General features: G+C 43.1%; 1 protein-coding gene across 2 annotated transcripts in view; it reads left to right on the top strand.

Moving 5' to 3' along the window:
- The first annotated feature begins 5,127 nt into the window (after positions 1 to 5,127).
- The window catches only part of ZNF76 (zinc finger protein 76), a 33,466-nt gene continuing 15,326 nt past the window's right edge, over positions 5,128 to 23,267 (top strand). For both annotated transcript variants that reach the window (XM_047102618.1, XM_047102619.1), the window contains exon 1: positions 5,128 to 5,402. The gene's annotated coding sequence lies outside the window, so the exon portion shown is untranslated. The remainder of the gene's footprint in view (positions 5,403 to 23,267) is intronic.

Here is a 23,267-nt window from a genome sequence, read left to right as displayed (position 1 = left end):
TGCCTCTCTCCCCTGCTTGCCCTCTTTCTCTTAAAAAAAAAAACAAAACAAAAAAAACACAACTGTACTCCTAGGATTCTGATTACAATTGATCTTTCCACATACATTTCCCAACAGGAGAGAGAATCCAGTCTACCTGGTGGCTAAGAGTATAAATTAATTCACTGGCATTCTATTTTATACATTAACTTCCTGTAAGTTTGATTTAGTGTGACAAAACATGATCACTTTTGTGGACTGATAAAATCATGTCTCTAGAACTGCAAAGCCAAGGACCAATACAGGGCCATTATGACTACATCAACTGGGGGCCATCCTCTCTGAATTCTTTCTGAACCCTCTTTTATTCCAAAAACACCAAGTCTTCCACCTTATTCCCATGACATTTATGATGATGTCCCAGATTAATGTATAATCAGAGCCAGTAGAGTATGGGTCTGACTATATCAAGCAATCTTTAAAATGGGCACATAAAGACTTTCCAAGGAATGCTTTCCAAGGGTATGTGAAGACCTTCCAAGAGGTACTGGGCAAGAAAATCAATCTGAGGAGCATTTTAAGGTAATAAGTTTCCAGATCCTCAACTTTTTTTTGTTTTAATGTTTATTTATTTTTGAGAGAGACAGAGACAGAATGCCAGTGGGTTAGGGGCAGAGAGAGAGGGAGACACAGAATCCAAAGCACACTCCAGGCTCTGAACTGTTAGCACAGAGCTGGATGCTGGGCTCAAACCCACAAGCTGTGAGATCATGACTTGAGCTGAAGTCAGATGCTCAACCGACTGAGACACCGAGGTACCCCCCAGATCCTCAATTTGTATTAGAAATCTCCCCCTCCCCCCAACGAATCTGTTTGAGAACCAGCCGAGCTTACTTAATGCATACTCTCCATTCCACCTGCTCTTTCAGCATAGTCCTTACTTTACAAAAGAAAGGAATATCCCTCACCTACACTTAATCTCCATGCATGGTCCAGGATATAAAAACCTGGGCATTAGGAGGGATGGGTTCTTTTTTCAATCAATAATATTAAAACATTTCTATTACAACCAATCCTCTTATTTCATCTTATAAAATGTTTACTATTTTCTACCTCCTACTAGCAAAACCAAATTGTTTGTTAGCTGTTCAAACCATTATTTCCTAGCCAATATACGTTTTTTTAATTAAATACATAATAGGAAATTTATCATGAAGTCTAAAAAATTTATTTGGAGTTATTTCTGATTTTTAAACATGATTCTTATTTAATTGTTCTCCAAAGCCAAACATCAGAATTCAGCACAAACACACACCCACTTCTGCCACAGGGATAACATACCTTCTGTCCTACTTCTTACTTATTAACTAGTGGATTTAGCTACATATTATACAGCATTATTCCAAATTACATAATGAGAAACAGTACTATCCTGTTTTTACAGTTTTGTAATGTTAATATTAGCTCTATATAATTTTAATCATAACTGGTTTTTAGTAATCTATTTTATAAGCTGTTAATTTATTTCCCAGTGATTTTTATAATATTCTTTAAAGTGAATATTACCGTATTTATTTGAACTGAAGAATAAAGGCAGACTTTTTCCTAACAGAAAGTCAGTCGGATTTGGCTGACTGGTTTGAAAGAAGACTGGCTTTGCTAATTCCACAAATGGCAGGTATTTTCCATATTGAAGTGAATCTGCATTTCAATATTTTAATTTTTTTTAACGTTTATTTATTTTTGAGAGACAGAGAGAGACAGAGAATAAGCAGGGGAGGAACAGAGAGAGAGGGAGACACAGAATCTGAAGCAGGCTCCAGGCTCTGAGCTGTCAGCACAGAGCCCGACACGGGGCTTGAACCCACAAACTGAGAGATCGTGACCTGAGCCGAAGTCGGTTGCTTAACCGAATGAGCCACACAGGCGCCCCTGCACTTCAAAATCTTAACAAAAAGATCCTGAAAACATGTTAATAATAAGATAAAAGAATTTTACCAAAATTGTGTCGGTAAGTAAAAGAGTGTGAAAATCAATCTCAGATTAACAAGGTGCCTCTGAGTGAAAAAGTAACAGGTAACTAATAGTAATTTTTACATGACTGAAACTGAAAACAAAACCTTTTTCAAGTTCAGTGGTTTCCAATTCTTTGCTTTTACTAAAATTAAAAGACTCTTTTTGATAGTACTTTAGAATAGTATTTGGTAATAGAACACTGTGACTATTGGCATGTAATTTAGAAGTAGTTCAAAGACTCAAGGAATATCCGTAAAAAATCTCTTCCTTTCCCAATTACTACATGAACAAGGTTTCTCAATGCTTATGTCTATAAAAATAAAAAAAGAAAAAAAAGAGAACTGAGCAACAGTAGCACCTTATCTTCTTCTATCATTAGATAATACTCATCCATGAATTCCTGAATTGAGAAACACCATATTTCTCATTAAGGGATGCATTATCTTTTTCTAAGTATTTATTTATTCATATAACTAATCTCTACATCCTATGTGGGGCTCGAACGCATGACCCTGAGATCAAGAGTCACAGGCTCTTCTGACTGAGCCAGCCAGGCACCCCAAGGAATGCATTTTCAATAAAAATTGTACTTTTCAGGTTTCACAAGTTATAAATTTATGTAATATATTTATGTTGTTTAATAAACTGTGTACCAGTAATAGCTGTAATGACAATTCAATTCAAATGAGACTTTTTTTTTTAACAATTAAAGCCTATGGTCACAGCCAATAATCTTAAATTTATACTCATTCTTGTTGCAAAGAAGTGCGATAGTGATCAATAAGTCTTTAAAACACAAATATACTGGGGTGCCTGGCTAGCTCAGTCGGTTAAGCATCTGACTCTTTATTTCAGCTCAAGCCATGATCTCACAATTTGTGAGATCAAATCCCACATCAGGCTCTCTGCATCTGTGCTGACAGCAAGAGCCTGCTTAGGATTCTCTCCCTCTCTCTCTGCTCTTCCCCCATGCTTGCTCTCTCTCAAAATAAATAAATAAACTTAAAAAAAACACACACATACAAATATAATTAGAATACAGTTCTGAATGGGAAGTGAGTGGAATTAGAAGTTCAAGAAGAAAGGGAACCATATAAAATTTCTGCTAAAGAACTTGTTCATGTATTTTTAAATAGATGATGGCAGGCACCAGACATTTAGGGTATTTGGAGTCCACTGGATACACTTAAGAATTACATAATGGTTTTAGTTTAAAACATCAAAATTTATAATAAATCAGAAATTATATCCTCTACAGGTACTTAAATTTGTGATGGAAAATTTAGATATCAACTTTTTTTTTTAATGTTTTGTATTTGTTTTTAGAGAGAGCATGTGAGCAGTGGAGGGCTGGGGGTAGGGAGGAGAAAGGATCCAAAGTGGGCTTCGTGCTGACAGCAAAGAGCCCGATGCGTGGCTCCCACCTTGTAAGGGTGGGACTCAAAGGCAAGCTGCTAGAAATGAGTTTCAATCCTCCACTCCAAAATATGTTCCTCACCAGTTTTCTGAGTATCTGAAATTACCCACCATCAGAATCTCATTACTTCAAAGTCACACACTGATTTCCCAGAGTTTTTGTTCATTGTATAATAATAGGAGAGGTGAGTAGCCAATCAGATTAGGATCTGCATGGATTGTGAGAAAAGACAAATGTATTTTTTATAACGGAAAAAGGTAGTTGGGGGACAAACTAGGACAACCTGAGTTCTATTCCCCGCTTTATTTCTAACCAGGAGTTTATGCTACAGGACACGCTATTTATTCTCTCTGTAGGTACATAAAATAACTTGCCGAACTTCCACCAGAAAGGAACAGAAAGGGCATCACAGTGATCAGGTTGTTTATTTCTATACCAAGAGGCATATAAAGGCTAAATTATTAACTATAAGCATGGACCATCAATTGTCACTCAGTGCCCACTGAAACCGAGAACTCTGCTCCCAGTCCCACCTCTGGAGAGGCTGTGTCAAAGCAAATAAGATAGGGAAGAAGGATGCCTAAAATTGAAAAGTGAGCTTTCTGGTTAAGCTCCACAGGGGAGGAAAGAAACTGTCAGTGCCCTCAATGGCATCTTTAGCGCCCATAGACCCCAAACCCAGTACTTTGTAAATGTTTCTAGTTTATCGGAATACTTCCTTTGAAAAAAAATTTTTTTTCTTAAGTTAAATTTTTTGGGGATGAGGGGAGGGAGGATACAAAAAAAAAAAAAAAAAAGCCACACAAGTTAAAGTCTAAAAGGACAGAGAGGGAAAAGTTTCTCACTTCATTCCTCCAGGCACCCAATTCCTCTCCTAAGAAGCAACCTTTACCAGTCCCTTATCTAACTCCTCTCAATTCCTTGTAATGTTTTACCAAAAGCTCACTCCCTTCGAATTTTCCCTTAGGTTTCTGCAAGTTCCCCGATCGTAGCCCCTCCCTCGTGGGAGGGGGGAAATGGCAAAAGGGCTTGGTTTCTTTCACCCCGGAGCAAGCCGACTAGGGGGGAATCGCTGGTTTTAAGCCTGAGGATGGGGCTGACGGCGGAATGAGAGTGAGAGAACCCACGAGGACCGTCAGGGCTCCCTCCCTGGAGAGGCAAGTCCCTCACGGCTCCTCAATGTCGTCCTTTTCATGAAGGAGCTAGTAATACCTGCAATTTGCTTCCTTCAGGGGGCTGGCTCGAAGATCCTAGGCAGTGCCTGCGGACTGCGCACACTAAAGCACTTCGGGGTTGGTAAGGCGCAGGAGGAAGCCCGGGGGCTCTGAGCCCCGAGAAGGTCCGCAGCCTCAGTGCAGGCAGCGGAACCCGCGGGAAAGGCTCCCCTCATAACCTGACCCTCTTGTCCTCCCTGGCTCCTGAAGCGCCCTTCTAGCTCGCAGGCAGCCGACGAGACGGCGCGGAGCCCTCGGGACCTCGGCCTCCTCCCCGCTCCCGCCACAAGCCTCAGGTGCGCGAGTCCCCCTGCGGGACAGGTGGCGGCTCCCCATTGCTATAGCGACGACCTGGCTCGCCAGCCGCGCCCAGGCCCTGACCGGGGCGTCGTGACGTCATCACGCCCTCCCCGGGCGCTCGGCCTCGCGGGCTGTGCGTCACCCGGCCGGGGGGCGGGGCGGGGATCTGAGGGGCACGGTTCAGAGCCCAGCCGCCTGGGCTCCAGGGCCCGGGAACCTGGATAAGTAGGACGGCTGCCGCGGCGGCAGGGGGTGCGGGGTGGAGCGTGCCCGGTATTTTCTATACGGGTTCCGGGGCCCGGTAGAGGCGCGCCGAGAGGAGAGGAAAGTGCGGCGGCCCTGGAACCTGGATATCGCGCGAGGCAAGCTGCGCGCGGGCGGGCGGGCTATGGCGCAGGCGGGTTGCGGGGCCGGCGCTGGTGGCAGGGCCCGGTGCATGGCGGTCTGTCGGCGGAGTCGCCCTCGGGGGCTGTCAGGTTGGTGGCTGCGGGAAGAGTGGGTCCACCGTGCCCAGGTGGGAGGCCGGGCGGGCGCAGGGCCCCGGGAAGGTCCCGAGCCCGGCGTGCCCACCTTCCTCCGGCCCTAGCCTAGCGTCCGGGCGGCTAGACGGCGACCTGACCCTTCCCCCACCCCGGGTCCCGTCCCCCATCCCTGCCCCTTCTTTCCGCCCTGCGACTCCTCCCCCAAGACTTCTAAACCCCACCCCGTCTCCCATCCCCACTCCCGCCTCCACCTCTGTGACCCTACACCCCACCCACTGACCCTAAAACCTCACCTCAGTTCTTATTCATTGACTCTGCCAACCCAGGAATTTCCCCAGCACTTCCCGGGGACCCACCAACCCAGTGACTCCCTCAGTTCTAATCCAGTGACTCAAGATCCAAGACCCCCGTACCTCTCCTTGGTGACCCCCCCAACCTTCTCAGTAACCCCATCGTTGGGCCGGTAACTCCCACGGTTCTACCCTGTGTTCGCCCACAAACTTGGTGAATCCCCTCAAACGTTTTTTTGTAACTCTTAAGCCCTACTCCAATAGTTTCCCACCCAGTCGTCATCTACATAACCTTCTACATCTGATAATCCCTTCTTTGCCCTGTAACCTCATGGTCTTCATTCCATGCTCCCGCTTCATCTTAAAATCACCCCCACTGACATCTCTCTCTCTCTCTCTCTGCACCCTCAGCCCCTCAGTGTCAATCAACACATGACTTACAAGTGCCCCAGCACCATGCCAGTGCCCAGGAAGATGTAGACATGAATATGAAGTACTAGTAATGGTTGGAGGCATCAAAGAATTCTGGGTTGAGTCTGTCTGGTCCCAGACTCAAGTCCCAGCTCTGCCACCGTTGTGTTTTGGAAACCTGGGAGAGGTCCCTGCCTCACTCGGCCTCAGCCTCTCGTCTGTATTGTGATAAGGTTGGGTTAAATGATCTCAGAGTTTCCTTCCAGCTGTGAAATTCTACAGTCCTCAGTCAAGATGATATTTGTTTGCAATCATTTTTGTACCCTCCCTAGAAGTTTACTCTTGTAACCTCACCTCAGGTTCTACTTGCTTCATGAGCCTTATTCCCTCACTCCCTTGACCCTCTACACTCTTAATAGTCCATACCCATTTCCCTTGCTCAGGCCCCATCAGTTAACATGTTTGCAAAGCCAGGGGCATTGATGTGATAAGAAACCTGGTTCTAGTCTCTGGTTCTTCAGCTGTGGCACCTCAGGCATACCATTTAGCTTCTAAGAACCCTCAGCCTCAACCTCTGCTAAGGGAGGATAGTCTTGCCTGAGATGGTGCATGCAAAGTACCTGGCACCATGCCTGGCCCATGGGAGCCCTTAAATCTAAGCTGAGAAGCTCTTACGGGTCTTACTCTGTCCTGGGTGATAGGGATTCAACAGACAATGAAGACAGGGCCCATACCTTAACATTACTTTTCTACCACCAAGCTCTTGGAATCCCCATTCTCTTCTCTCTGCTGTGGCCTTCTCCTCTTATTCTTTACACATCTTTAATTATGATTGGCCAAGCACCTACTGGGTGTCAGGCTTTGTATGTATAAATTAAACTTACCTTGCAACAACCCCAAGAAGTTGGTATTACTATATCCACCACCATTTCCCATTTCTCTTGGTTTGGTTTGGTTGTAAATAAAGAACCTGAGACAGATAAGTGGCAGAGCGAGTATTTGAACCCATGGTCTTCAAAACCCACTAGCTCCATTGACTTTCTTGCCCCCAAACCTGCACAGTTTTCCAGGTCACCCTGAGCCTCTTGTTCCTTATTTTCTAATGATTCCTAAGCCCAACATCAGCTCATTCTGTGACCATCCCCCCCTCCAAGGTCTCTATTATCCTTTGCCTCATGGCTTAGTGACTTCCTCAACCCATTGTTCATGACTTTGCACCCCATGTGCCTGGAGTCCCCTGCACCTTAATACCTCTTTTCACCTTTTGTCTAGATATCCTCTCACAGCCCTTACTACATGATCTCACTCACCCTAAGGGGTCTGCCACTTTAACGCATTCTCCCCCAAACCTTTTCATACTGTTAAGTCCCTTCCCCCCAGGAATTCATATACTCTAAAACCCGCTGGCCCAGTAGCCATATAATTCCCTATTTTCAGTCTCTTCTCAGTGTTCTAGCTGCCTCCTTTCTACCATCCACAGCTTGTCCTGTTACCCAAAGACTTCATCTAACTAGCCCTTTATCTAGTGACTTCCTTTACCTAGTTTCAATGAAATGAGCCCTTTCCATCCCAGCATGAACCCATCTTTCATAACCTATACATCCTCCCATTCTAAGGTCCCTCCTCTTCACGTTCTGTCCAGTATCCCCCTGAGATTCTGCCTCCTATATTCCCAGATCCCATGGCATCCTCCCCATTGTCATCAGTGATCTCCTTTACAAACCAGAATCTTCCCCTTTTTCCTCTCCCTGCATCCCTGCCCCTTCTCACAGTACCTTTTTCCATCCTTCCTCTTCTTTTTCTCCCAGCCTTTCTCACTTCACCCATTTTGATAACACTGATTATAATGCAAACGTCCCTCTCATCCCAACTCCTCCTTTTCCATTCTTCTGTGCATCTAACTCCAGGGCTGCGTAAATGACCCTGCTACTCTGAGCTCTCCTTCCTTCTCACACAGCGCTGTGCAGCCAAACCTCACTGGTCCCTTTGGTTAGTACAAAGAACTACACTCTTCTCTGGGAACTTCTGATTGTAGGTCACCACGATCACAGTCCTTTAGGTAGCAAGGAGAGAGAGAGAGATCTTGGAGACCCTTCTGAATTGATTTAGCCTCGTCTCCTGGACACACTCCCATGATCCTGTTCTGTTTCTAAAGTGGCTTGGTATATATGCCCTCAGGGTAGAATGCTTTGGAGTTGGTTTCTGCCTGCATTGAATTAGCCCCATTGTTTCCTCAGCTCTGGGAGGACTTTCAAGTGCCCTCCCACCGGAAGACTGGATGGTAAATAGCAAAATGTGACATTAAAGACCACATCCAAGAGTCTTTTCTGTAGGTCACCAAATTCCCAGGTCTTCTACAATATTCTTGTTGGCTATATAATAATACATAACAGCAGAGAGTAAAACTAGAGTTAAGGAAAGGGTAAACCCTGGGGTCTACAAATGGATCTTTTTTTTAAGATTTATTTATTTTTGGGAGAGAATGAGAGAGAGGGAAGGAGAACGCAAGCGGGGAGGGTCAGAGAGAGGGAGACAGAAGATCCAAAGCAGGCTCTGCACTGACAGAAGAGAGCTCAGCATGGGGCTCGAGCTCTGGAGCCAGGAGATCATGACCCGAGCCAAAGTCTGAGCCACCCAGGTGCTCCCAAATTGATTTTTAAAAATAAGCTTTTGCCTTAGGCTTGTTTAATCTTTCTTAGGGCACAGGACGTATTCTGCCATGGATCTTAGTTATTTGTGTACTTCTCAACCTACTCCCTGGCTCCACTGTGATTTCCTTCAGAGTAGAGGCTGGGTTTTCTTTATCTAATATCATCTTAATCTAGTGTCTGTATTATGAAGTAGTCAGTAATACTGACTGGATTGAATGAACTCAGAAATTCTGCATCAGATACAAACAAGTAAAAACAGTTTGCGTCTATGTTCATTTTGTAGCCACAACAACCCCCCTCCCCAAATCCCTCTAGACGCATAATGGGCAAGTCCCTTGATTTAAACAGTCTGGAATTTAGACACTTCCTTTTTTAGTCATTGGTTGCAAAAGGGAATGGGTGTAAGTACTTGTTTTCGCTGTATGTTTGGTAAGACTAGAGAGATTGGTTGCCGCTGTTGATAGAATACAGTGGTTACAAGGCCAGGGTCTGTTATATACAGACCAGTTTTCAAGAAAACAGCAATGTGAAATTTTTACTGGGGGTTGCAAAGACAGTCCAGGAATAGGGGGAACCAGATTGGCAAAATGATGGTAATTGCTGAAGTTGTGGATTTGGGTTCATGGGATACGTTACACTGTTCTTTCTAGTTTTGTGTATGTTTGAAATCCCTAATAAAAGTTGGAAAAAAAAAAAAAAAGCTAGTTGAACGAGTGCAAATTTAGCACTGTTTCCTGGAAAACACCTCAATGCAAATGTTACTGAGTCAGTACTATTATCTAGGTTAAGTAGTATATTTAGTCTAACCTATCCCTGACCTTTTCTGTTTGTGAGATAGGGCGCTAAAAACAAAAATCAGCACCCTGCAGAATCTTGTACTTGGTGGCACAGGAATTGTAACATGCTGGCAACCAGCACCTATTGCCCTGGAAGTGAGAAGGTGAAGGGAGTGGGGGGAGGTGAACGGGAGACCAGAGCTCAACTAGGGTCTTCCATTTTTGGCCTAAGGCCTTTAGATTACTGGGACATCTTAAAGGTATGGATGTTCATTCATTCACTCATTCATTCATTATTCACAAATGTTTGGTGACTCCCTGCTAGAGGCCTGGTACTTTTCTAGTACCTGGAGACAGAGCAGTGAATAAAACAAAGTTCCTGGAGTTAAGAAGCTCACCTGTTGGGGACAGGCATACAAAAACAAATAACAAGTAAAATTTATGTTGAGAAAATTAAGCAGAGAAGGGAGAGAGTTCCTGGAGTCAGTGTTAAATTTTAAATAGGGTGGTTAAGGAAGTTCTCACTGAAAAGGTAACATTTGAGCCAAAAAGTTAAGAGGGTGAGCCAAGCATATATCTGGGGGAAACGTGTTCCAGTCAGAGGGAACAACAAGTGCAAAGGCCCCAGAGCAGGAGTATGCCTTGTATACTCTACATTCGAGGAACATGAAGGCGCCAGCCAGTATGGCTGCAGTAGTGTAAGAGAGGGGAAACAGCAGGAGAGATGTGGGAGCGTGAGTGGATTGGTGGCAAGTCACATTAAGATTTTGTGCATTGTGAGAGGGAAGCCATTGGAGGGCTCTAAACAGATGAGTGATGTGATCTGACATCCAGGATCATTCTGGCTGCATTGCTGAGAGTGACCCATAGAACGCAAGAGTGGAAGGAGGGAAACTGGTTAGGAGGCTACTCCAAGAGTCCAGGCAAGAAAAGTTGGTGGCTTGCATCCAAAGTGAAGCAGTGGAAAAGTGAGAAGTGGTTGGAGTCTGGCTGTGTGTGTGTGTGTGTGTGTGTGTGTGTGTGTGTGTGTGTGTGGAGAGAGAGAGAGGAGCCACCAGATTTGCTGATGGCTTAGATATGGCATGTAAAAGAAACAGAGAAGAAGTTGAGGATGGCTCTCTCCTTTTTGGCCTGAGCAACTGAAGAATGGAGTTATCATTTAGTGAAATGGGGAAGCAGGAGGAGGGGTAGGTTGTGAGAAGGGATAGATAAGGAACTAACTTTTGAGTGTGTCAAGTTTCAGGTGCTTTTTGGGCATGGAGATGTTGCATAAGCCACTGGATACACAAGTTGTTAGACGTGAGTAAATTTCTGCTCTCCTGAGAACTGAAAGAACACTGTTCCTGAGCAAGAGACAGGGCAGTACAGTAGAACACTAGCAGTTCAGGAGTGAGGCCTGGCTCTGCCACCTGCTAGCTGCGTGATCCTTTGGAACTTCTTCAGCAGTTCTGGCCTCCATATCTTCATCTGCAGAATGCCTGCATTAGACTAGAAACAAGCCATCTTCTCAGCCCACGCCCATTGTGAGAGTCCACGAATTCGTGCTCAGAGTAAACAAGATAACATATCTGTACATCGAAGAGCATTTTGAAAACTGCTGAGCCCTATGCCAGCTAGCAGTGTTGGTGGTAAGAGTCCATCCTTCCTTTGCTAAAGTAATACCCAGTGAGTGCCTGCCATGTGCTGGGCACAGAGGATACAGTGATGGAGAAGATGCAGCTGTGCCCTCGTGGAAGCTGCCTGGTGCAGCTTCGCTGCTAAGTGCAGAGGAAACAGGCCAGACACCAGTGGTCTGGTGTGACATGAGCCAGGGAAAGCCTGTTACTGACCTGGGTCTGGGAAAACAGTGAACGTGGATGTCAGAGATGAAGCAAGATGATGTTCCAAGTGAGGCCAAGTGGTCATTGGGGCTGGGGCAGAGCTGGGGCAGAGCTAAGGCAGTGGGGCTCCGTTCCTTCCCTCCCTCATTCTTTCACTCAATGTTTACTCCTCTGTTGGGATCTTCTCTTAAGGAGCTCGTGGTTCTGGAGTAGATGGTTTCAAATCCAGCCTTGAGAGTTTCAATTAGAATGAATTCCCAGTAAGTGGAGCTGATTTAGGATTCAAATTTGAGCAAAGAGCTCAGTTGTGGACACATTCTTTGTTAGGTGCTGATTACGCCAAGTTATAAGCAGTATAACAGAAAGTAGGAGTGTGTTATTTTCCCCCTAGAAGAGTCCAATTTAAGGAAAACATACCGTGGCAGAGTAATCCCTTCACTGCATCTGGAAGCATAGTCGCTGTGCCATGTTTATCCATGTATCATTTAGATGTCAGTGTTTATATTGTAAGGAGAGTCTCTGACCAGCTAAACAAGAGCACAGGATACAGCTCATCTTCACTGACAGATCACCCACAAAATTTGTTTAGAGTAGATATGTAATCATCATCTTTCACTTAACAGAATGGGGAAATTTTGTCCTGGTGAGTGGAAAAAACCACTGAGATACAAATCCAAGTGCAGCGGAAGCTATTGTCTTTAACTGGTGGCCAAAAGCTACTGACGAAACCTTGGATGCCTCTTGCCCTGGCAGCGCTCAGTCAAGGTAGAGAACTGTGTATTGATGTGAAGGTCTCCCGGTTGTCTTTGTTTTGCCAATAGAAGTGAAGGGCCTATTTAGGCTCCTCACTTACAGCTCAGAATCGGAAAAGATCTGTGATGTTGAATGTGACATTCAAAGCCTCACAGCACATTAGATTGTCACCAGCTGGAAGTCAGAGCACTTCTTCTAGTGCCTCTGGGTTAACATTTACCCCTGGCTTGCCCTCAGTAAATGGTTCATCTCCGAGAAGCACAGATAGAACTTGTTAGTTTGGTACTGTTTCTCACTGTATCGCTCTTCATTTGTTGGGAGTCCCTGCTGGTTTGGGGTATTTGATAAAGCATGACACCCATGCAGTTACGATAAGAACCAAGGACCTGGGGGCTCCTTGAGACTGTGGAACTGACCTGAGGCTTAGATGTCAAGGGTGTACCTGAGACCAGAGTTCTCTCTGTCTGAGAAAATCGTCCTCTCAACCTAAGAAGTACCGTCTGAAGCCACAGAAGCAGTGAGGGAGAAAGGCAGCCCCTGCCTAGCTACCACTTCAGCCAGACTGACCCTTGTAACCAGGCTGGGGACACACGTGCTAGAGCCAACCTGTTCTCAGATCCTGTGCGGATTTGCTGTTGCCTCATGCTCAGCTTGGTCACCTTTCCATACGATCCATGAGCCGTGAAGCTAAGGTTTCAGGTTTGGTTTTGCTGCAAAGCTGTATAACAGAATCTATGCTGTCAGCACTGGACTAGCCATGCCTCACAAATGCAGAACCGTAGATATTCCTGTAGCCAACGAAAGGAATGCAAAGCATGTTTCCAGAGTTTCTTTTTTTGTTCATTTATTTATATTTGTTTATTTAACATATAAATACATTTGTGTATTTAACATTCATGAGGCTAACTTTTTTTTTTTTTTTGGTCTGTAAGTCCAGTGAAAAGTCATCCTTCCATTGCTATTCCCCAGTCACTCTGTTACCCTTCTACAGGCAACCCTACTTAGTAATTTCTTGATTGTCTTTCTACAGATTTTTGCATGCCAGTGGCAGCATACAGAAGGCATTGTTTTATATTTTGCCATTTTTTAAATTTAATATGTTTTGGGGATCTTTGCGTGTTTGTATGTAAGGACCTTCCTCATTTAACTATGTCTACATAGTATAGAAATTCCATATTGATAGACATTTATGCTGCTTTTAATGTTTTTTGCTATTACTGCATACAGAGATGCCATGACGAACCTTAGACCTGTGCCATTTTCCACATGTTCTGTCTACATACATACATACATGTCATACATGACCTATCTGCTGGGTCAGATGGTAGGCAGATTTGTACTTCTGATTGATACTGCCACATTGCCCTACACAGAGTTTGTACCCATGTATACTCTGCCCCTCCCCACCCATCCCCAGCAAGGTAAGACTCTGCCTGTTTCCCCACAGCCTCATGGACATTGCTCTGAGTGAAGAATATACAGATTCCCCAGAGATCACCATAGGATACTGAATGATAGGGCCCCACCATGACACTCTATGCCAATGCCACAAGACATACAAAGCACAACACAGCCCAGTTTGAGGAATACCACATTTATTTTTTTTTTATGTTTATTTATTTTTGAGAGAGAGAGAGAGAGACAGACCATGAGCAGGGGAGGGGCAGAGAGAGAGGGAGACACAGAATCTGAAGCAGGCTCCAGGCTCCGAGCTGTCAGCACGGAGCCCGACGTGGGGCTCGACCTCACGAACTGTGAGATCATGACCTGAGCCGAAGTCGGACATTCAACCAACTGAGCCACCCAGGCACCCCGAGGAATACCACATTTAAAAACAACTACTAGACCTCTTGTGGTTAGAAAGAAGGAAAATTCTAGAGGAAGAAGTTCCCTACCTTAGTCCTTAGACTGCATGAATTAAAGGAGGAATGTCTTTTTCTGCAGAACATCAGAGGGATGAGGTACAGCTAGTGATGGGCAGGCTGTGGGAAGAATAAAAGGAAACCCCAAGAGGGAGGAGCTGATAACCAAGCAAATGTGTTTAGTGTCCAATGGAGAAGCAACTCTCTACTCCATGCTGGTATCTTTCCATTCCAGTGACTTTTTTTTTTTTTTTAAGGTTATACCCTGTTCATTTCTTTTTGGCCTCTTTTCCTCTCCTCTCACTTGGAGTTAAGGTTTCTGCAAGTTGAAACTGAGTGAATGTTCAACCTTATGTCTCACTACTTAGTGTTAGTTTGTTGACTTTCTTCCATTAATCCAGATGGTCTTCAGGGTTCTTATTTAAAAGGCTTAAGCATCCTGTGCAAGTAGTGCTGTTTTCTGTGCATTCTCTTTGTGGAATAAATTATGAAGATGAGGTTCTTAGATCTCAGATTTTGAACCTTTCCTCGTGGGGTTAACCCCTGGTGGGGTTAAGCATTGATGGTTTGTGCCCTGGAGAGCCTGGAGCTGTCTCTAGTGCCATCTCCAATGCACATTTGTGCCTGCCTCCTGGCCTTGCCAACACTGATTTTTGGATTTTTGTTTTTATTAATAGAGTCTATTGCTTAGAGCATTTTTAGGTTTATGGAAACATTGAATAGAAAATGCAGACAGTTCCCATATACTCCCCTCCCTACCCCAGTTCCCAGTTTTTCCTATTATTAACATCTTGCATTAGTGTGGTATATTTGCTACAATTGATGAACTAGTATTGACGTATTATTATTAACTGAAGTTCATGGTTTACATTATGGTTCATTCTTTGTGCTATATATTCTGTGGGTTTTGACAAATATACAACGTCAGATATATGTCCACCATTACAGTATACTACAGAATCATTTCACTGCCCTAAAAATGCCCTGTGCTCCATGTGTTCATCCTTCCTCTATCCCCCTGCACCCCTGGCAAGCACTGATACTTTTATTGTCTCTACAGTTTTACCTTTTCCAGAAGTTATGTAGTTGGAAACATACTGTATGTAGTCTTTTCAGATTGGCTTCTTTCACTTAGCAAAATGCATTTAAGTTTCCTCTATGTCTTTTCATGACTTAGTGGCTTTTTTCTTTTTCTTTCCTTCTTTCTTTCTTTCTTTCTTTCTTTCTTTCTTTCTTTCTTTCTTTCTTTCAGAGAGAGCGAGTGAGCACAAGTGGAGGCAGGGGCAGAGGGAGAGGGAGAGAATCTTAAGCAGGCTCCAGGCCCAACACAGAGCCTGACATGGGTCTCCATCTCACAACCATTGAGACCATAACCTGAGCCAAAATCAAGAGTCAGACGCTTAACCAACTGAACTACCTAGGTGCCCCAGTCGTTCTTTTTATCACTGAATGATATTCCATTGTCTGGATGTATCACAGTTTTGTGTATTGAAGGACATCTTAGTTGCTTCCAGCCTTTGGCAATTATGAATAAAGCTGCTATAAACATCCATGTGCTAGTTTTCTGTGGATATAAGTTTTCAACTCATTTAGGAGTAGGAATGCTGGATCATTTGGTAAGACTGTTTAATTTTGTAAAAAACTGCCCAACTGTCTTCCAGAGTACTGTTTTGCGGTACCATTTTGCATCCCTACCAGCAATGAATAAAAGTTCCTGTTCCTCCACATCCTTGCCAACACTTAGTGTTATTGCTGTTTTGGATTTGGGCTATTCTGATAGGCGTGTAGTGGTATCTGATTGTCTACTGGGTATTAATACTTTGATTTATGGTAATGGAGTAAATATATACCACCATGATTATTCTTTCTTGTAGTTTAATTACTAATGACAGTGAACCTTTTTTGTATTATTTATTTACTATTAGTGTTTTTGCTTATGTGAATTCATATTATAGCCTTATTTGTCTAGTGGGAATTTGAGACTGTTATTGGAGGTTTGTATATGTCTGCCTGTGTTTTTTTTTTTCCACCCAATTTTTTTTTGTTGTGGTAAAATACATGTAAAACAAATTTAACATCTTAACCATTATTAAGTGTATATTTAAGTTGCATGTGTTTTTAATATCATGTCTTACGTTTTCTTTCTTCAATATTTTCCCCTAATGTTGATTTTTTTTTTTTTAAACCTAACTCTTATTTTGCCTTGATTTTCGATTCAGAAGCTAAAACTACCTTCTCTTCCTAGTTGAGATTTGGGTATTGTTCCATTTTGATGAACTGATGGCGTAAATTTAACCTTTTTGTCCCAGGGTGATGTTTTTTAAATAACACTATGTACCTAAATAACTATGATGATCCAGTTCCTCCTGATGGCTGATGGCATGTTTCATTTTCAAATAGCCCTTCTCAAGCCAGCAGTGACCCCAGGCTGAATTCCAGAAACAAGTACGATGTAACTTGATAATATCTGTATTAATTTGCGTATTGGTATAATGTACACCCTTAGTACACCCCCTCCAAAATGACTTTATTCTGGACTTTTTTTCAGTGGACTAAAGGTGGATTTGAAATAGCCGTGATTCTGTGTTGGGTGTTTACAAGCTAAGGTGTTAAAATTCTCCTTAAACTTATGACTGAAAATTAGGTTTTTTTTTTTTATTTTTTTATTTTTTTTTAATTTTTTTTTTCAACGTTTATTTATTTTTGGGACAGAGAGAGACAGAGCATGAACGGGGGAGGGGCAGAGAGAGAGGCAGACACAGAATCGGAAACAGGCTCCAGGCTCCGAGCCATCAGCCCAGAGCCTGATGCGGGGCTCGAACTCACGGAGCGCGAGATCGTGACCTGGCTGAAGTCGGACGCTTAACCGACTGCGCCACCCAGGCGCCCCTGAAAATTAGGTTTTTAAGTTACCTGTTTTAGTTTAAATGAATTCTGTTCTGCAGTAAAGGGGTCTGCATTTTCATTGCCCTTTTGGAATTAAAAATAATCCGTTTTGCCTAATTACTCTTTTCTGTGACTAATTCAAATCTATAAAATTGTAGTAGCTAAATAGGAACCACACTAAAAAGTGATTTGGGCTTTTAAAATCACTGTGCCATTTGCAAAGAGATGTTTAGCTGATGTTTTAAATGTGTGCAAGTTTCTGTTATTAATTTCCTGTTTTCTCTTTAGTGTTTGGAAACCCACAGAACCAAGCCTCTTTCACCAAGGTTTTTGTCTGTGCATTGAAGTCTTTTTCTATAATAACAAATACTGAATCGTTTTACTACAGCTCTTCCAAATCTGGTTCTAATTTGTTTGCCACTTGACTTGCTGAGCCTCTGTCTCTTCCAACCTAATGTCACTTTTTCCTCTCTGAGAACTTTTATTTCCAAATGAGGAATTTTCTGAGCGAAAATTAAGTCTTTTCTTCCCCCCAAAGTTGAACATTCTTCTCTTGCCAAGTAAATATTTTGGTTTGTTTTTTTTTTCCTTTTTTTGGCTTTAAATACAGTTGCCCTCTGGGCTGGCTGAAGCAGAGTACAGAAAGCCTTATTTCAAATGTCTGAGGAGTTTGGACTGGCAGAAAATGATGGAATAGTGAACAGGTGCCTGTAGTCAAGGCGAAGCCTAGCTTGCGTGTGGATCAGATTAGATCTGAACCGTGCCAAAGTGGAGAAACAAATATGTGGCTACTGTTTAGTTTCCTGTCTTTCATAACCCTTATTTTTCTGCTTTGAGGAGATAATTGAAGCACATCTTGTTTCGTGGAAAGACCTAAAGATCCAAAGTATCTGAAAAGCTTTTCCAAATGTTATCTCTTCCAGATAAATTATAATTTATGTTTTTACATTAGGAAACATTTATATATTATGAAGCCAGAGGGCTATTTCCTGCATCAGAGCCAGGTTAAGTTCTTTTTTTTTTTTTTTTTTTTTATGTTCTATTTATTTTTGAGAGAGCACAAGCCAGGGAGGGTCAGAGAGAGGGGAACAGAGGATCTGAAGCAGGCTCTGCACTGACAGCAGTGAACCTGACATGGGGTTGACAGCAGCGAGAACCAATGTGGGGCTTGAACTCACGAACTGCGAGATCATGACCTGAGCCGAAGTCGTACACTCAACTGACTGAGCCACCCAGGTGTCCCATGTTCATTTTAAAAAGTCAACAATGGGGCGCCTGGGTGGCGCAGTCGGTTAAGCGTCCGACTTCAGCCAGGTCACGATCTCGCGGTCCGTGAGTTCGAGCCCCGCGTCAGGCTCTGGGCTGATGGCTCAGAGCCTGGAGCCTGTTTCCGATTCTGTGTCTCCCTCTCTCTGTGCCCCTCCCCCGTTCATGCTCTGTCTCTCTCTGTCCCAAAAATAAATAAACGTTGAAAAAAAAAATTTTTTTTAAATAAAAAATAAAAAAATAATAAAAAATAAAAAGTCAACAAACAGAAGCTGGCTGCAAGTTCTGGTAGAGTCCAAAATACTTCCTTTTCTTTTAAAAATTTTTAAGTTCATTTATTTTGAGATAGAGAAGTGGGAAGGGGCAAAAGAGAGGGAGAGAGAATCCCAAGCAGGCTCTGTGCTGACAGTGCTGGGCTCGAATTCACAAACCTGAGATCAAGACCTGAGCTGAAACCAAGAGTCAGGCACTTAACCAACTGAGCCACCCAGGCACCCCAGGAGTACTTCCTTTTCATTTCTACCCTTTATCATGGCTATTATCCACCCCTCCCCCAGCCCCCAGTCTGTCTCTCCCTAATACCCAGCTTAGGTCACTGGGGGGCTGGCAAACCTTATACCCTACAAGGAGAAAATAGAGCAGCTGCCCCTGCTCTCCCTCCATCCTTTCTCAAAAGGCCACAGGAGTTATGAATCTGAAATGTCAAGTGCAGGCAGGAAATGCTCAGTCACAGCCATCCTGAGACAGTGACAAGCCTCTCTTTGGCCCTGCCAGTATCATTGTTGTTAGTTCAGTACTGGCACAGAAGGATTCAGAGTAGAGCATCGATTCACAAAGGCAAGGGAGAAAAATGGCAATCAGACACTTGTATATGCCTGGCAGCCACAAAACACCTTCTCACCACCCGCAGTCAGGCTCTGTTGGAAGGCAGCATCGGAGATCAGGAAAAGTTAAAGAGCAAGAGTTGACTGTTTTAAAGGTTTATATTATGGGCTTAAGGAGGAAAATTGAATATTTAGCCTGCACATGAGAACATGTAAAAGAGTGGAGATTTGTTTTCTTTGAGTCTAAGAAGCGTTATTTTGGGAAATGTGGCTACCAGCTATTCCCTTTTTCCATTGTGGTCAGGTCCAGGAGGACTGGGTCTAAGTTACAGTGGGTGAGATGAAAGTTAAACAATCAATAGTCAAGTGTTTTAAGTGCTGACATTGTGTCATACTATATTAGCAGAAGGAAGAAATGCACCAGATATTGAGAGGTATGGACTCTGGGGCCGGCCAGTCTGGCTTTGAATCCTGGCTTCCGCACTTACTAGCTGTGGGACCTTGGAATAAATTACTTCTAAGCCTCGGTCACTGCATCCATAAAATGGAAATAATGTACCTGTTTCTGTGTAGGGTTATTTTTAAGATTTTCAAAGAGTTAATTAATATAGGGGCACCTAGGTGGCTCAATCCAGTTAAACATCTGACTCCTGATTTCAGCTCAGATCATGATCTCATGGTTCGTGAGTTCAAACCCCGCATCAGGCTCTGTGCTCTCAGCTCAGAGCCTCCTTGGGATTCTCTCTTTCTCCCTCTCTCTGCCCCTCCCCTGCTCGTGTGCCCGTGCACTCTCTCCCTCTCTCAAAAAAAAAAAAAAAAATTGAGATTAGAAACCATTTCTGCAGATTCCTAGTACAGGGCTCTTTCCACTATTTGCCTACGTTTAAGAATACCCATTGCTTCAAAAGCATTTCTCTTTAGGTTTTTCTTCCATCCCCTCCACAGAGCCAGTTTTTCTTGGGTACTTCTTATGTGGCAGCACTGTGCTAAATGCTGACATATGTGACCTTATTTAATCCTTACAGCAACCTGTGAAGGTGCTATTATTATCCCCATTTTTTTACAAGTAGAATCTGAAGCTCATAGAGGTTCAGTTACTTGCCCAAGGGTACACAGCTTCAAAGAGGTAGAACCTGGGTTAGAGCCCAGGCTGTCTGACTCCAGAGCCTGCATTCTTAACCATGCCACAGGTTTTCCTCAGAATGTCTCAATAGAGTCCAGATGTGCTGAATTAAACCACCTATTGCAGCAGCAGCCACAGGAGCCAGCCATAAAGATTTGAGGCCATTTTGTAATCCCTTTTCAACCCATAATCTGCTTTGTTTCCAGACCTAGGTCTCATATGCATCCTTTTTCTGACAAGGCTGTTAACAGAAGCAGGGTACCAAAAGAATTTCTCTCCCTGCTTAAGACTGAAGGTCGAGGGTCATGGAGCAGACCAAGAGAGGCCAGGACCAGAGCTTGTGGTTATCAAGGCTCTGGGCAAGGTTGGGGTCACTGCCAGGAACCTAGTAGACCAGATAATATGGGTCAGATGTCAGAATTCCCATCTAGACCAGTGGTGCTTTACCTTTAATCCCTGTAAGACTCTCATGACAATCTTAAACTCCCTTCTTTTCAGAAAAATGCACAAGCTCACATGCCAAAAAAGTGTTTTCAGGTCGCCAGACCTAAAAACGCCCGTCTAAAAACCTCTGTACTAGGCTACAGAGTAGAGTATATGACAGCATACTCTGGAGCTAGATAGCCTGGATTCAAAATCCTCTTCTCCTACTTACTACCTGTGCAACCTTGAGCCAAGTTACTTAGTGTCTTAGGCTTCAATTCCCTCAACTATGAAGTGAGGATAATACTATTTAATTACAGCATCGTTGTGAGGATTAAATGAGTTGCTATATATAAAATGCCTAGTACACAGTTAACTCTACAGCACTGTTCACTATTACTGCTAGTAGTACCTTGGCCCATTCAGTAAATGTTTATGGATAGTGGGGACACCAAGTCTAAAGGAGAACATCCCAACAGGTGTGTCACAAGTAGGCTATAGTCATGTAAAAATGTTGACCCGCTCAGCCTTGGGGCTGCCAGAACCCCAGCTGGTTGCTCCTGGCTTCGAGTAGCAGCATCCGCCATATACAAATATCCTTCTCTCTGGGTGCCCTGATGTGAAAACAGTTTGGGCAGCACTAATTGAAATCATTGAGAATCAAGTAGGCAGTCCAAATCCCAAGTCCAGGGGGTTTCTGTGGATGGGTGGCAATAAGAATCTTCACTGCTAAACCTAGAACAAGGCTTCATAAGTCTGGGCTCTGGCTCAAGTAGGCTGTATGCCAGTACAAAGGAAGTCCTGCCAGCAGGACGCTACAGCACGTCCCTCCCTGCACACAAGGACCCAGTGAGTCACTCCACAAGGATTTGTGGAGAGCCCACAGTGAACCCAAAACCAGGCTGGGGCCCAAAGTCTTGTGTGGGCAACAAATGTTAAAGAGGTAGTGATAAGTACCGAAGTAGGCGACTCTAGTGTGAGTACCAGGAAGAGGTAGCGCCCAGGGCTGCAGGGATTTATCATGGCTGGGAGCCATGCTGACAAGGTGGAGTCCAAGGACCATAGCAAGCTACTCAAGAGTTTGATCAAGGAAGTAGCGGATATAGACTTGAACTTTTTTTTTTTTCTTTTTAAGTTTATTTATTTTGAGAGAGGGGGAGAGAGAATCCCTAGCAGGCTCCGCACTGTCAGCACAGAGCCTGAGGTGGAGCTGGAAGTCACAAACCATGAGATCATGACCTGAGCTGAAATCAAGAGTAGGATGCTTAATGGACTGAGCCATCCAGGTGCCCCTGTACTTTTTTTAAGGGCACTCTGACACAGTATTACAAAGTGAATAGGAAACAGGCAAGAGTTTATTTGAGGACATACTTTAGGAGGCTCTTAACAATGGTCAAGATGTGAGAGGTGATACCTGAAATAGGTACATATACTTCTTAAGTTTTTTAAAATTGTTTTTAATTGAGGTGTAATTGACATACAACATTATACTAAGTTTTGGGTTGTAGAACATAGTGACTTAATATTTGTATATATTGTGAAATTATCACCACAGTTAGTTTAGTTAATATCCCTCACCATACATAATTGCAGACTTTCTTTCTTGTGTTTAGGACTTTTAAGATTTATTCTTTTAGCAACTGCCAAATATGCAACACAGTATTATTATTAACTATGGTCAATCATGCTGTATATTACATCCCCGTGATTTACTTATTTTATAACTGGAAGTTTGTACCTTTTGACTCTCTTTATCCATTTTGCCCACCCCTGACCCTTGCCTCTTGCAACCACCAATCTGTTCTCTGTATCTATGAGTTTGGGTGTTTGGGGTCTTTTTTTTAAAGACACTTCTGAGTTAGCTCATACGGTATTTGTCTTTGACTTACTTCACTTAGCATAATACTGTCTAGGTCCATCCATGTTATCACAGGTGGCAAGATTTCCTTTTTTTATGGCTAAATAATATCCCATTTTATATATGCTCCACACTTTCTTTATCCATTCATCCATCCATAGACACTTAAGTATTTTCCATGTCTTGGCTATTGTAAATAATGCTCGATGCTTTTATTTTTTTTGAAGTTAGTGTTTTTATTTTCTTTGGATAAAAATCCAGAAGTGGAATTGCTGGATCATATGGTAGTTTTATTTTTAATTTTTTGAGGAAGCTCCATACTGTTTTCCACTTTATACCAATTTCCACTCCCACCAACAGTGCACAAGGGTTCCGTTTTCTCCACATCCTTCCCAATGCTTGTTATTTTGCGTCTTTTGATAATAGCCATTATAACAGGTGTAAAGTGAGATCTCATTATGGCTTTGATTTGCATTTCTCTGGTGATTAGGGATGTTGAGCATCTTTTTATGTCCCTGTTGTCCATCTGGATGTGTTCTTTGGAAAAATGTTTATTCAGGTCCTGCCCTTTTTTAATCAGATTGTTTGGTTTCTTGGTGTTGACTTATATAAGTTCTTTATTTTGGATATTAACCCCTTATTGGGTATATGATTTGCAGATATTTTCACCCATTTGGTAGGTTGCCTTTTCATTTTGTTGATGATTTCCTCTGCTGTGCAGACACTTTTTAGTTTGATACAGTCCCACTTATTTATTTTCACTTTTGTTGCCTTTGCTTGGGTGTCAGACCCAAAAAAATTAGAACCAAGACCATGTCACGGAGCTTATCACCTATGTTTTCTTCTAGGAGTTTTATGGTTTCACGTCTTGCATTCAAGTCTTTAATCCATTTTGAGTTAATTTTTGTGTATGGTG

The sequence above is a fragment of the Lynx rufus genome, unplaced genomic scaffold (genome assembly GCF_022079265.1).
Source record: "Lynx rufus isolate CCGP_SWC_20201006 ecotype Redwood Valley unplaced genomic scaffold, mLynRuf1.p SCAF_6, whole genome shotgun sequence".
NCBI lineage: Eukaryota > Metazoa > Chordata > Mammalia > Carnivora > Felidae > Lynx > Lynx rufus.
This window is presented reverse-complemented; position numbering and strand designations above follow the sequence as displayed.